This window comes from Elgaria multicarinata, chromosome 5 (genome assembly GCF_023053635.1).
Source record: "Elgaria multicarinata webbii isolate HBS135686 ecotype San Diego chromosome 5, rElgMul1.1.pri, whole genome shotgun sequence".
In the NCBI taxonomy this organism is placed as follows: domain Eukaryota; kingdom Metazoa; phylum Chordata; class Lepidosauria; order Squamata; family Anguidae; genus Elgaria; species Elgaria multicarinata.
Genome location: NC_086175.1, coordinates 121,450,218 through 121,464,874, shown reverse-complemented (window position 1 = coordinate 121,464,874; position 14,657 = coordinate 121,450,218). Strand labels below are relative to the sequence as shown.

General features: G+C 43.7%; 1 protein-coding gene across 1 annotated transcript in view; it reads right to left on the bottom strand.

Moving 5' to 3' along the window:
• Positions 1 to 14,657, bottom strand: part of SESN3 (sestrin 3) — a 59,372-nt gene that overhangs the window by 24,332 nt on the left and 20,383 nt on the right. The window lies entirely within an intron of this gene.

Below are 14,657 nucleotides of genomic sequence, written 5' to 3'. Positions count from 1 at the left end.
TAGGCTGGCCACTAATGAATTGCTCACCCCACAAAGGAAATGCATGACAAGAAAGGAGAGCAATTTGCATGAAAAATGTGCATATGTTAATTTATATGTAGCGCTGCAAATTTCAAAGTAGTTATTATAATTTAAATAGACAAACAGTACGTGTGTCACAAACAGTACAGTTTGTGACAAACAGTCACAAACAGATTGTGACCAGGCAACCGGTGTGCCTGCCAGTTCAGTTTGTTGTTCAGGTGCTAACCCTTGATGGACAATCTTGCTTATGGTTCTTTATCTTTAAACCAGAAATGGATAGGGCAGCCCTTCATATAGAGGGCAGTCTTCTCTAAAAGAGGACACCTGGCCATCCTAGCTCTTAACAGGGCGGGGTGGGGGCCCCGTTGCAGCCACAAACTGTCATTATGCAGTTTCTGGCACATCTGCTGCTGCAACCACCTGACGCTTCCCCAGGAGTAACTGCTATTCAACCTGGATGGTTGGGCAAAGTAGCTGGGCACAAGGCTGTTCTGATACGTTTTCGAACTTCTTTGGTATGAGTGACTGAAAAAGCCTGAAAACTATCCCAGATGCTGGATGTTCATAGAATCATAGAATAGCAGAGTTGGAAGGGGCCTACAAGGCCATGGAGTCCAACCCCCTGCTCAATGCAGGAATCCACCCTAAAGCATCCCCGAGAGATGGTTGTCCAGCTGCCTCTTGAAGGCCTCTAGTGTGGGAGAGACCACAACCTCCCTAGGTAACTGGTTCCATTGTCACACTGCTCTAACAGTCAGGAAGTTTTTCCTGATGTCCAGCCGGAATCTGGCTTCCTGTAACTTGAGCCCGTTATTCCGTGTCCTGCACTCTGGGAGGATCGAGAAGAGATCCTGGCCCTCCTCTGTGTGACAACCTTTTAAGTATTTGAAGAGTGCTATCATGTCTCCCCTCAATCTTCTCTTCTCCAGGCTAAACATGCCCAGTTCTTTCAGCCTCTCTTCATAGGGCTTTGTTTCCAGACCCCTGATCATCCTGGTTGCCCTCCTCTGAACACGCTCCAGCTTGTCTGCGTCCTTCTTGAATTGTGGAGCCCAGAACTGGACACAATACTCTAGATGAGGCCTAACCAGGACCGAATAGAGAGGAACCAGTACCTCACGTGATTTGGAAGCTATACTTCTATTAATGCAACCCAAAATAGCTATACTTCTATTAATGCAGCCCAAAATTCTCCAGCTGTAGCCTTTCAAACAAGTCTACAAAAAGTTTGCTCTGCACCACCATGACCTAGTGTAACACACCACTCATTCACGGCATAACTGAAAGACAGAGAACACACATTTGCAAAGCTTCCCTGTCTGAAAGCAGTTCTCACTCGCCACAGGTGACCAGGCCAGTGGCCATTTGCAAGCCTGCTTGTAAGGCTGGTCAAAAGAATGCCACCTTTGCTGAGCATTCTCTCACACGCGGGCACAGAAATGCAGCTGACGCACAAGCAATTTGGTTAGAGCTCTAAATCAGCTGAACAATGCTTCAGCTCTTGGAAGCTTATCAGAAAAATAAGTTGTAGCAAAGCTCCAAATGGAGGAAGAAGGAAAAAGGAAAAAGAAAAAAAGGAAGTAAAGCATTGCCAAGTCAAAAAGACGTGACTGTCAAGCTTGTTGGATGGAAAAAGCAGAAACATAAAGAACTCATGCAAATTGTTTCCAACTGGTGAAGATTTTGGACATGACTTGAAAACATACAGAATAATACAACCATGAGAAAACTGGAAGTTACAGAATGGCCACCAATTTATTTTTAATTTTCCCTACTCTTGGAAGGCCTTGAGTTCCCTTTGCCTGCTACTTTCCCATTAAGTTCAAAACAAGTTATTATTTTTTTAAAAAGCTATTGGTTGTACACTTACAAACTCTTTCAATGGTAATACACCACTTTTCCAGTTTTTCCAGTACATGACTGCTCATGTCACTGAGTTGTAAACTCTGCTCTGCTGTTTAACCTTTTTATTTATTTATTTATTTATTTTTAGTTTATTTATTTATTTATTACATTTTTATACTGCCCAATAGCCGAAGCTCTCTGGGCGGTTCACAAAAAACCCACATGTGCTCTGCTGTCCCCTAGAAAGGCCATAAGCCTGGTGTCAACCCATTTCCTGCCTTGGCTTGACCAATCACAGACCAGTGTAGGACTAGTGCTTCTTATAAGTGGGCCCTGCCTAGTCCCACATGCAGACAAAGAACCCCAACAACCAGGGCTGGAGTAAGATGGCCTCAGCTTCCCAACCGCTCTCCTGCTCCAGCAACAATGCACAAAGAGTTGGAATTTAAATATGCAAAATGCTAGTGTCCTAAACAGCAATTATCCAACCCCCAACTCATTTTGGAATTTGTTACAAGTCAAATACCAACCATTCTATCACCCTGCACCAATACAAGAAAAGGGTGTACCAAAGGGGTCCATTCCCACCTACCGCACCCTGCCACCAGAAGTGGTGTTGGAAACTTTTTATCTCATCTTTTTTCTATCATGGAATTCAAGGGGGCTGCATGGGATTCCCAGGTGGCCTCCCCTCTGAACGGTGACCAGACCAGGTCCGCTTAGCTTCAGGAACGTGGCTGCCTCATGTGCCTTCTGACCATGTTCTAGGACCATTATTTATGATATTTATTCAGGCCACCCATAATTCTCAGGCTGCATGGCCATCGCGTCTGGAGGCCATCAGTTTGCGGAAGGCTGGTTCAAGAACGAGCCTGAAGAAGAGTTTTGGAAGAACATGAAAGCTCGCTCCCTCTTTGGGAGGTGATTTTGGGATGGATGATGCAAACAGGCTGAAGCTAAATCCACACCAAGTTGGAAGTATTTTGGGTGAGGAGTTCTGCTGATCTGGATAGAGGGATTCAACTGGTACTGGATGGGGTTGCACTCCCCATTTATGAACCACTGGTAGCTTGGGGGTGCTTCTGGACTAGTCACTGACTGTGGGAAACAAAGGTGGCAGCAGTAGCCAGGAGTGGAACATAGGAATATAGGAAGCTGCCTTATACTTTGTCAGAACATTGGTCCAGCTAGCCCAGTATTGTCGACACTGACTGGCAGCTGCTTTCCAGGCAGGGTTCTTTCCTTGACCTACCTGCAGAAGCTGGGGACCTTCTGTATGCCAAGCATGTGCTCTATCTTACTGAGCTATGGAACCGCCCACCTTTTACCAACTTTGGCGGGCATGTCAAGCGTGACCCTGCCTATGAAAAGATGTGCCTGGTCCAAATTATGCATGCCCTAGACTGGACTTGGTGCAATGCACTCTTACATGGGGCTGCCTTTGAAGACAACTCAGAAACTTCAGCTGGTACAGAGAGCAGCTGCTCAAGTCCTCATTGGGGTTAGATAGTGGGATCATATTACACCTATCCTGTACCAGCTGTATTGGATGCCAGAGCATTTCTAAGCCTAATTGAAAGTGCTTTTTTTTTGTACTTTTGAAGCCCTAAATGGTTTGGGAACTGTCTACACCTGTATGTACCTGCCCATGTTTTAAAACAATCTTTGGAGATTCTGCTCTCTGGCCCGTCACCAAGTTCAGTAAGCTTGGTGGGCACTAGAGATTAGGGCCTTCTCAGTGCCCCTACCCTGCGGAATTCACTCCTGACAGAGATACAACTGGCCCCATCTGCGGCTGCTTTTAAGAAGGCTTTAAAAATGCATCTGTTCTCCTTGGCATTTAACTGAGATTTCTGGAAGGCTTATTTTCTGTTGATGGGTATTTTGAAATTGTATTTTATTGAAACAGGGTTTATTTTAAATTGCTTATGTTTAGTATGACTGTATTAATACATCTGTATTGTTTTTCTGCTGGCAGCCACATTGGGATAATAGTCTTGAAAGGCTGAGAACAATTGTCTTGAAAGGCTGCTAAGCAATGGGTCTTGTCGTCGTCATCCTCGTCATCATCATCAATTACGCAATGACTGAGCATCTTTCAAAAGCACCAGAAAGGGAAGAGCAATACATACTGCTTTCACTGTGTGCCTTCTAACCTGGCTGCTGATCCTTTGGAGCCCAAAGCTGGGAGGACAGGGATTCCAGGGGACAAAGGCACTTAATCATTCCACACTCCCGCCCCCACCCCCCAATTTTCAGCCACCTTTCCCAAAGCAGGGGCTTTTCAAGGCTCACAACATTTTTTAAAAAAGTGATGGGCTGCTATTTTGGGCTGCATTAATAGAAATATAGCTTCCAAATCGCACGAGGTACTGGTTTCCTTCTATTCAGCCCTGGTTAGGCCTCATCTAGAGTATTGCGTCCACTTCTGGGCACCACACGTCAAGAAGGATGCAGACAAGCTGGAGCGTGTTCAGAGGAGGGCAACCAGGATGATCAGGGGTCTGGAAACAAAGCCCTATGAGGAGAGACTGAAAGAACTGGGCATGTTTAGTCTGGAGAAGAGAAGATTGAGGGGAGACATGATAGCACTCTTCAAATACTTAAAAGGTTGTCACACAGAGGAGGGCCAGGATCTCTTCTCGATCATCCCAGAGTACAGGATGCAGAATAACGGGCTCAAGTTACAGGAAGCCAGATTCTGGCTGGACATCAGGAAAAACTTCCTGACTGTTAGAGCAGTATGACAATGGAACCAGTTACCTAGGGAGGTGGTGGGCTCTCCCACACCAGAGGCATTCAAGAGGCAGCTGGACAACTATCTGTCAGGGATGCTTTAAGGTGGATTCCTGTATTGAGCAGGGGGTTGGACTCGATGGCCTTACAGGCCCCTTCCAACTCTACTATTCTATGATTCTATGTCTGGCAACATTTTATATCTCATCCTTGGCTGCATTATATCTACCCGTCTCCTTGTGGGAAAAGTGCTTGAACGAAATTCAGGTCAAAATACATCTCTATCACAGAAGGATGTTTGCTCATGTAAGGTAAAACTTTCAGCCCTATTAGGGTTTAGAGCAGCAACTGGCAGCCTCAGGACAAAATCCAACCTCTAAAGGAGTGCCCCTTTATCTCCACCTTTTTTTTTTGTTGCCAGCTTAGAGCTAGGAAAGCAGCTTTGATAATACAGCAGCCCCCACAAAGCCCCATTTCTTAAAGCAACTTTCCAGCAAAACTATTGACCTGGTCAAAATGCAGTTACTTGACTTCAAAGGATGTAAACAAGGGTGGGTTTTTTTAAAAAAAAATCATTCCTTTTCCATCACCACCCTTCCTCCAGACAGCCCTTTAATATCCCACCCTTCCTCCAGACAGTCTCCCATTCAGGTACTACCCAGGCTCAGACCTGCATATCTTCAGAGATGGAACTACATCAGACATCGCTGTCTGGGCCTGGGCCATTCTCTGATTGCTGTATTCCAGGAAAATATGAATTGGTGTGGTTCATGTGAATAATGATTTAGTCAGAGGGAGAAAAATAGCTTTTCTAATGAAATGCAGCCTTTGGAGTGGGGTTTTTAGGCAGCTGAATGAAATAAAAGGCAGAACAATGTGGAGCTGTAAGAATTGCAGCTTCCTGCTAGATGAAAAAAACACCAACAGTGATGCACCAAAAAGTGCAGAAATTGTTCAATAAATAACGGGAGAAGTCACTTTGCTTTAGTTTTTTCATGTCTCCAGTATGAGCAAGTCGATACATCCCCCTTTTATCACTACTAATTTCTACAGTTCATCATAATCTCATTTACTTTACCATCTCACAACAACTGTAAAGGATGGGGCAGGCCATAATGAAAGTGAAAGATTTGCCCAAGGCCATACCCAAGATGAACACATGCACCCAGGCAATCGCTTACCACATGGTTACTTGGGGGCTGTGGCTCAGTGGAAAAGCACCTGATTTGCATGCAGAATGTTCTAAATCCAATCCCCGGAATCTCCAGGTAGGGCTGACAAAGCTTCTGCTTGAAACTCTGGAGAGCTGCTGCCAGTCAGTGTTGACAATACTGGGCTAGATGGACGGATGGTCTGACTCAGTATAAGGCAGCTTCTTATGTACCACCGTTTGCAAATATTCACTTAGCATTGCTCCGCCAAGCAGAAAGGAAAATCTTGCCACACTTTTACATCTGTTCAGAAACCCAGGGAGGCAGTGAAAATCTCACCATGTGCCCCCATACTTGTCGGCCACAGACATTGCAGGCAACTTACTTTTCCTCTTTGTTTCAATGCAGTAACACACATTTACATGGAAAGCAAATTGTAGCACCAGAGCAGTGCAATACCCATTCCATACGCTTTTTAGTTTTCCATAGAAACACAGGAAGTTGCTCACCCTGACACACCCTTCAACTGCCGTCTTAAGAGCAAGGAGTGATATATGAAACGTGCGAAAGCACTTCATGTGTGTGCTTTTTAAAAACTTTAAATAGAAGCCGTGTGGCCACTGGACCAGAATGGGAATCCCAGCGCATAGTGGGAGGGTTTTAAACTTTGCTCCTAACACCACAGTCTCCTCTTACACCAAGCTACTTGACCCAGGAGGGACGTTGCCATTGTTTTTCTCCTTGGGCAAATAGAAGCTTCGGGGTTGGCAGTGATTTTCACAGAGAGCACAGTAGGGGGGGGGGAATAAATCCCCACCCCCCACCCCACAGCTATTTAAGGTGTTTGTTTTTTTAAAGGCAGAGATGTGAAATGCATTCACATAGTTCATCTAGTTTGACATTCAGAGGTTACCTTAATGTAGGTGAATTGGGTACCTCTAGATAATGGAACAACGGTGCAAGTAGTTTCGAACACTTTAAAAAAGCAACCTTCGTACAGTTTCAGATTACAGTCAACATTTGGCGATTTTGCTAATTTGCATTGTCTCACCCCCAAGCCCTTTCCTTGTGTTACATGTGTGGGATAGCTAACTGGTAGGAAGATCAAAGTCTTATCACAACCGCAGATGTCATGAGGAAATACCCTTCTGTTTATACTTCCCCTGAAAGTAGGGCAATAGAAATTACTGCTTAAGCGTGGCAGGGGGAGAATTAATATCCATTTAGATAGAACAAATGTGAACAAATGAACACAAAAAGGAAACTACTGAAGGTGGTTTAGTGGGACTGGGGGTTGTGGGGGGTGGGGAGAATCAATCTCAAAATGTTTTCAGGGAACTGTTCATAGTAACTTTTACCATTAAAATATGGGATTGACTACCAGAAGATGCTTTGGTGGCCACTACTTCATAGGGCTTTTAAAAAGGATTAGGCATATTCACAGAGCTAGATCTATCGATAACTATTAGTCCTAACAACTAAATGGAACCTCCATTTTTGAAGGCAGTATACCTCTATCAATACTTAGTGGTATACTAGGGTTAAGATGCTAAGGATAAACAGGGGGAGTTGTTGCCTTCATATCCTGCTTGTGAGCTACCCAGAAGCATGTGGCCGGCCACTACTGGAACACCATATGGATTAGATACGGGGTAGGAGCCTGGTGCTCTCCCGATGTTTTGGACAAAAGCTCCCATCTGCCCTAGTCAGTACGGCCAATAGTCAGGATTTATTGGAATTGTAGTTCAAAACATCTGGATGGTATCTCTGGACTAGATGGACCTTGGGTCTAGTCCAGCAAGGCAGATCTTATGTCCTGGACTACCCTGAACCAGTAAACCGAAAAATGCAGTGGATATAGGCAGGTTGTTTTGCTCCAAAGAACTGCATTGGAAACATATGAGCTGAAAAATTAAGAGCAATTCATATAGCATTTGCATCTATATGGTGGATTAGAGCCATCTGCCTTTTGGCTATGTTTTCCGTAGCACATATCCAGTTTCAGAATGTAATTCCTGGCATGAGGAGTCTCTGCCTGGCCAGCTGAACCTACGTGTCAACCAGAATTATAAGGAGGCTCGATACTGCCAGGCTCAGTCCAGAAGATTTAGCAGCAATCCAGGAATCATTTCTATCTTCCCACTCACCAGCACATACCAGTGTGTTACAGGGTAGCTTGAATGGTATGCCACTAGTTAGGAGCCATGGTTTGCATGGAAGGAACCAGTGTTTTTCTGTGCAGGGTCTTTTCACAAGGCTATGCCAAACGCAAAAGGTTTACAAACAAGCTAACCCTATACTAACAGCAAATGCAAACAGTGCCAACAATCTACAAGGGGGAGGTAGCAGCAGTCCTGGGGGAAATTCAGAACAGCCTAAAGAGGACTGAGCATGCTCAGCTGGCACAGAATGCTGACTGAATGGTGATTGTGGGGTTGGAATGGAATGGAGTATCCTGAAAGAAAGCATGGCTTGGCTGGCACCCTAAAACAGGAACACTCCACGCTGCAACATTTTGTTGCAGTTCTCACCTAATAGCCTCAACTTTCTACCACACTGTTAGGTGACTAATAGAACCCAGAATGGGACTATGCAGACAGGAAAATGCTTGATCCTCAATGGTCGGCAGTCACTAAGCAGGTTTAGCCCTCATCCCAATACTACACTAAATGCAGCCCTTTCCTTTCTGTCACAGAAGTGATGGGATGCCATATACACGTAAAGGGGGAAAGTGAACTGCTGCACTTGGGGACACCATTGTGATAAAGACAAAACATCTACAACATCTTCTCATCCACCCCGACACAAAAGGCCCAGCCTGCACAGACAAGAATCCAACTTGTGTGTGTGTGTCTGTGAAAAGAACTATATACACATTTCACCCTCCCTTAGGGTCCTTGCAATAACCAGGGCCTGTCTCTCCACACACACACACACACAGACCAAATAACCATGATGGCCATTTTGCTAGCTGCATATGGTATCATAGTCTTAAAACACACAACAACAACCACCTAGCACAGCTCTGCACCAATCACAAAGAATATATGCCTAGATTTATGAACTGCCCAGAGAGCTTCAGCTGTAGGGTGGTATATAAATGTAATAAATGAATAAATACATAAATTTATCTTGCTGATCTCTGCTATTTGTAGTGTTTCCTTTCAGAAGATTGAAACACTAACTCTAGAAGTTTAGTGTATTTTTATTTTCTTTGAAGATTGGGGGTGCAAGGGAGGCATTTGGTTGCAGCAGAGAAAGAGGAACCTTTTCTTGCTGTGGAAGCTTTCACTGAAACCGTGGGACACTTCAGCATTAAATTTTATACCAGACTGCTCAAGAAGGGAAACTCTGAAACGTGACTGTGCTGTTTGCCAAAAGGACTCTGTGTCATCTAAGCTATCATAACTTCATCAGACGGGAGGACTTTGTCCCAAGAACCTTCAGTACTGTAAACTTCAACACGCTGGTCAATATCTTCAAACTGATATTACAGTCAACAAAATGAATTGTGTTTTGCAAATTATTCCCAGTTTAGTGGCCAGCTGCTGTTTGTTTTGCAGCAGGAGAGCCATTGAAACAGAGCTGCTTCCTGTGATGCTCAGATACCATTGGCAGTCCTGAGAGACCACTGTACCTCCTCACACTAGTGTTGCCCTAGCTTTCAGGAAGGAAACCATCATAGGGATGCACTAATTATAACACGGGCTCTTCACACATGCCCTAGGGCAGGAGTAGGAAACCTGATGCTCTTCAGATGTTTTGGACTACAAATTATACAGCTTGGGGCTGCAATACCTGCTGGAATACCTCTCTCCATATGAACCTAAGTGTATACTACGATCTTCAAGAATCTCCCTCAAGGCTGGAGGATGGCAACAAAGGAGAGGGCCTTCTCGGTGGTAGCCTCCGATTATGGGACACTCTTTCACCCCAGTGAGGTTGACCTGGCATCAACATTGTCATCTTTCTGGTGCCAGATTCAGACTTTCGTCTACTCCCAGACATTTGACAGCATATGATAACGTTTTTGAAGGGTTCTGGGATTGTTAATGTTGATTGTGCAAAATTGTTTTGCATTTTTTGTATGAAAGTGGTTCTATATTATATTGTATTTTTAGGTTTAATGTTTGTAAGCCGCCCAGAGAGCTTTGGCTACTGGACACAATAGAAAGGTAATGAATGAATGAACAAACTCACATAAGCTCTGGGAATTGTATGGGAATTGTAGCCAAACACACCTGGAGCGCACCAGTTTACTCCGGCCCTAGAGTTTTTCTCCTTATCTGAGTAAGGAAGTGCACTGCAGCACCACAAAAGGTAAAAGAAGAAAGGAGCTACAGAGAACTCCCCTGTACATTATATAGACCATAGCATTAGAATACCAGGCTGCTTCACTTCATACTGCAGGTCAGGAGAGTACTTCTGAATGTCACACACCTGCAGTTTGCTGCATGTAGTAAACTAGCAAGTCAGAGGGAGAAAGAGACCCTCTTGCTGATGTGCTAAGCTTACTACATGCAGGGAGCATTCAGAAACACAACTCCTCTGCCCACCCCTAGTCTAAAGCCAGAGCTCTGTCATCTCCATCTGTTAAATGTGTAGAATAACACTCAGTGATGCAGCAGCAGCAGCCTGGAGACACAAGGACTCATGCCCATGCCTTCATTTGGGCTGCCACAGATGGAAAGCTAGAATGTCAGGGAGAACGTATTTAAGCCTAGCTTCTGCGGACATGCTGGTTTTCCAGATGTCAAGCTACTCTTATAGGGCCTGCAGCAGTAGTCTGATGTCGCACAGTCCCGGGAAGAACTGTATCATGTATATTTGCCTCATGTTTAAATTGTCTTTCTGCCAAAATAAATAAATAAATAAATACAAGAGTGAAAACGCATTAAGCATTTGTTAAACTGAAGAAAACATTTTTGCGAACATAGCCTATACTTCATCTTGCAATACCCAATTTTTAAGTGTTCAGTTAGGCACTCTGAAGACTTACAAATCCTTTTCAAATTAAAAATAATGATAAATTACAGTATTATAAGGAGTATTCTTCCATTAGCCTGTGTGAGTTCAAGCATGTTCTAAGGTTGTTTTGCCTGTCCAAGTCTGAATTTGGCAGAACCTGGTGGGTGTGGGAGATATTTTGTACAGGATGGTAGGGAGGAGAGAGAGAGAGAGACTCAGCAGTGAGAGCCCACGTCTTTATTTAACTACTGAACTAGAAACCCAAACTGTACCTCGTACCATACATTAATTGACGGACTATAAATTCCTAAAGGAATCAGCTTTTTGTGATTGTGAAAGCAGTCTGTAAGGCATCCAACTTATTCTGAAACAAACCTATTTTAAATGCACTTTCAATATCATCTAGGAAATTGCTAGCTTATGTCTATATACAAAATACTGCTCACTTATAAAGAAAAGCATTAATTGGTTTTTCTTAATTTCCAATCGTCTTAAACATAGACAGGCTCACAGTTGAACTAATTAAAAAAAATCTAGTTGATTCTTTGACAACCTCATAGTTTTAAATCTAATCAGCACACTACTACAAGTATTCTCAAACACAGAGATTAAACAACGTTTAAGGCACAACATAGAAATATAAACTTTTTAATAAATATAATTTGATTTCACTGCATGACGCATAACAGGAGTGTTTACTCCACTCTATCAGCAGAGCAAACGAACTTTGATCTTTGATTATTTTATTAATACTTCAAATTAAGTCCAACAATGTGTAACGTCACAAAGGCAATGCTGATTTCACACAACACCTACAGGAACAAAGGTCACTTTGGCAAGTTCTACATATCTGCACAGGGATGTCATTTCATTGCTGCCTCAGTTTACCCATCTGACAAACGATGTGTTGGAATCCTGAGTTTAAAGAATGACTGGCAGTTCAGCAGGTTGGTTAGGTGGTCTGATGAGATGGCTCTTAGGTACAACAATGCAGTAAATGCATTCAATCCCAACCAGTGTGCTTTTAATATAGAGATGTCTGAATGGCAAAGGTGTATCAACCAGGAGACTGCGGCTGGGTTTCCAGGCTTCAAACAGTACATGTTAGGAGACAAATCAAGATGCTGGACAATATCACTTCCAGCTTAGAAGCTGGGCTTATCAAACAGTCCTCAGGACAAAGGAAAATGGGTATATTTTAAGAAAAACAAAGTTCGAACAGGATGTTGCCACAGCAAAGGCTGCTAATAGCATACAAAACAAAATGGCCAGGAGAATGCTCAAAAATCAGGGTACTGTACCTCAGGGCTACAGGCCAAATCTAGCCCTCCAAGATTGCCCAGATGACCACACCCTTTTTCCCTAGTCTCATCTTTTCCCCCAGAAGTGAGAACACAGCCTGAGGCCATGTGCCCAGAAATGCCAACCCTTCCAATGGAAGCCAGGATTAGGACCACACAGGGACTTTTTAGACTTTACTCTTCCACCTTCCCTGAGTCAGTTGTAGAGGTGGTGAGGCAGGCTGTGAGTTCACAATTCCCCTCTGCTCTCCTCACAATACACAAAAATCAATGCCGTGAGCAGAAAATCCTGCAGTTATGTCAGGGGTGGGCAGCTTGTAGCCTCCAGATGTTTTGGCCTACAGCTCCCATCTTCCCTCATCGTGGCTAACGCTGGCTAAGGCTGATGGGCTATCTGGAAGGTCACAGGTTCTCCACCTCTAGGTTATGTGTGAATGGAGGCTCTCTAAAACCAAATTCTGAGAGACCTGTTCTCCAGTAGTTTTGACATTCAGAGTTAGAAGAAATCCTGCATTCAAGTCACTGTGGGCTTGCTCAGTTTTGAATATTCACTTCTGCACACAGTAAGGGGAGTATAAGCATGTGCAGCCAAAGATCACTCCTGAGCTGTATACAAGTGTGAGTGGCATGTATGTATTGGAACAATCCCACAGAATCTCACAGGGAGATTTATACATATACTTTGTCAGATAAAGCTGAAAGCCATCCATTCAAGAAACCAGAGAAATGACCAGTGGGTGTGAACATTTAACATTTGCCAAGGAAGAAAATGTATCCTGTTTCCCTGACCAACCACAGGATTCTCCAATTCAAGGCAACACAGCAAAACTTTTGCTGTCCCTTGGTTTGGCGCTTCCCCATGTCATAAAGCAGCTTGAGCAGTAAAGCTATGTGTTATCTTTTAGTTTTTAAGTTAACCATACCAGGAAATGGGATAGGCATCTCTTGTGGCCTTAAAACTCTATACAGGAGAGCTAGCCACTCAATATTTCAAACTTTTCGTGGTGTGAGCTCAGTGCACCACAGACCGATGTCCATGCCAAGTTGTATGAGGCTGGCTAGAGGGCAGCCAACATGGGAGGATCATTTTTGTATGGGTCAGAGTTCAGAATCCTTGTTTTTGTAACAGGTTACAGCAGATTGAGTACATGTCTAAGTATCACACCAGATTGACTCACTCTGCAAGCTATTAAAAATGCAAGACATCCCCAATAAAGAACAGCAGCCAATCCTTCCGCTGCAATCTGAGCTGTCACCAGGAACTCATTTGAGAATATATTAAGTTCTCTCTGTTAGGCTTCATTCATACAGCTCCCTAGGCATCCTTTAACTCACTCCTACCATAGATTAGCCTATATTATCAACAGGCAAAATGAAGAGAGGAGTGAATAAATGTGAGGAAGTAGTCCTGCATGACAGAATTCCTTTCTCTTCAGAGGGGCAATCTGCAGGGTTGGGTCTACAGATGCAGCAAAATGACAAAATAGAATGGACTGCATCACGCTAGACTGAATGGCAGGGGTGGGGTAGATTCCCTTTTCAACGCTTCTACACATTTACAAGAAAAGTTCCCTGCAAGCAGTAAATTAGCATAGCATGGGAAGCTGGGCTACAAATCTCTCTCCCTCTTCCACCTTTGGGAAGGGCCATAGCTCAGTGGTAGAGCACATGCTTTGCATGCAGAAGGTTCCAGGTTCAATCCACAGCATCTCCAGGTAAGGCTGAAAAGCTTCTGCCTGACAACCTGGAGAACTGCTGCCACTCAGTGTCGACAATACTAGGCGAAATGGACTAATGATCTGACTCAGTATAAGGCAACTTCCTATGTTCTCTGTGAAGAGCATTCAAAAATGGCCTCTCCTTCCTTCGGTCGGGAGCACTATAATTCATTCTACCACCTGACACTGCTGCTTGAGTAGATCCGGGTCACAGAACCGGTACATAGCGATAAATTGGTAAAGCAAGTGGAAATGGATATGCCCTTGCTGTTCAATAAGGAAGCACCAATAGTTCATAGATAATTATGAAGTCAGGGTTGTTGCTTATGCAAGTACACCAGAAACATTGTGGAGGTTCAGGAGCATGATGTGAAATCACACAAGTATCACCTTTTGGGATGTTTTAGTTAAAATAAAACTACATTTAGCATGTTTTATGGAACCAAACTTGGAGAAGGGTGAAATTATTTAAATGCTGCAGTACCTGATTACATGTGGCAACTGAAAGTTAATGCTTAAGTATCTTCTTGGGCACACCCTCTAAGCAGATACTATCTTTCAAAATTTTGAAATTCCTATCTCACATTCAGAAGTGCTGAATGTCATGTTACAGGCAATTTTGTCATCCCCCCACCCCCCGTTTTTGTACTTCTCTATTTTAATCAATGTTGCCACTGATGCTGCAGTTTGAAATGGAAGACTGGCATCTGCATCTTTTCTCAGGGATGGAGTGGGGAAGCAGCATATAACACAGTCAGAAACTCTAGTGAAAGTCTTTTGCTTAAACTGCAGAGTTAGCAGCTGCATTATCTTTTTAATAGCCCCAAAAAGAGAATGAAACTACACTCCCAACATGTAATTGCTTCCTAAGGCTGCATCCTAACTAAGCTTATCTGGAAATAACCCCCACTAAA